The 1,044-nt window shown below is 41.5% G+C and overlaps 1 pseudogene; it reads left to right on the plus strand.

Moving 5' to 3' along the window:
• Positions 1 to 382: 382 nt before the first annotated feature.
• On the plus strand, positions 383 to 804 carry LOC132521799 (large ribosomal subunit protein uL14-like; annotated as a pseudogene).
• Positions 805 to 1,044: the final 240 nt, after the last annotated feature.

Raw genomic sequence — 1,044 nt, forward strand, 5'->3', positions numbered from 1 at the left:
TTCAGGTCCCTGCAGGCTGCTTGGCCAAACAAAATGGATGGCAAGGCAGCAACACCAAGGAGTAGCTTAGCTAAATTCTCAGCAGAAATATTAACTGGCAAAATGAAGGTGCAAATGATCAACAAATGCATTTTGAAAGTAAACTATTCTGCTAATTAAAGAAATGCATTTTAAAAATACCTATACAGTGCCATATTCCCCTACCAAATGAACAAAGGTTGTTTTTTTTTTTTTCTTATGGTATTATTCATTGTTTCCAATGAGGAGGAAGAAATAAACACTCATATGCCAATCTAGTATAGATGTAAACTGGTACAAGGTTTCTGGAAGATATTTAAAGGTATTAAAAATTACAGCTTTTTGTCCCTTTCCAGCGTTCAAGATGTCGAACCGAGGATGCGGTGGGTCCTCTGGTGCCAAATTCCAGATTTCCTTGGGTCTTCCAGCTGGAGCCATGATCAACTGTGCTGACAACACAGGAGCCAAAAATCTGTATATCATCTCTATGAAGGGGATCAAGGGACGACTGAATAGACTTCCTGCTGCTGGTCTGGGTGACACGGTGATGGCCACAGTCAAGAACGGCAAACCAGAGCTCAGAAAGAAGGTACATCCAGCAGTGGTAATTCGACAACGAAAGTCATACTGGAGAAAAGATGGTGTGTTTCTTTATTTTGAAGATAACGCAGGGGTCATAGTAAACAATGAAGGTGAGATGAAAGGTTCTGCCATCACAGGACCAGTTGCAAAGGAATGTGCAGACTTGTGGCCCGGATTGCATCCAATGCTGGCAGCATTGCATGACTCTTTGGTGTATTTGTAAAAGAAAAAAATGCTCATAAAAATTATTTGCTCCATGTCACTCTTCTTGACACCACCTAACCCTTACCCCCTCTGTAAAATAAAACTACCCAGTGCAGAAAAAAAAAAAAATACCTTTTTAACTCTCTAACGTGAACAGAAATACTTTCAAAGAAGAGTGTTGGGCTTCCCTGGTGGGGCAGTGGTTGAGAGTCCGCCTGCCAATGCAGGGGACACGTGTTT

Source organism: Lagenorhynchus albirostris, chromosome 6 (assembly GCF_949774975.1).
Source record: "Lagenorhynchus albirostris chromosome 6, mLagAlb1.1, whole genome shotgun sequence".
In the NCBI taxonomy this organism is placed as follows: domain Eukaryota; kingdom Metazoa; phylum Chordata; class Mammalia; order Artiodactyla; family Delphinidae; genus Lagenorhynchus; species Lagenorhynchus albirostris.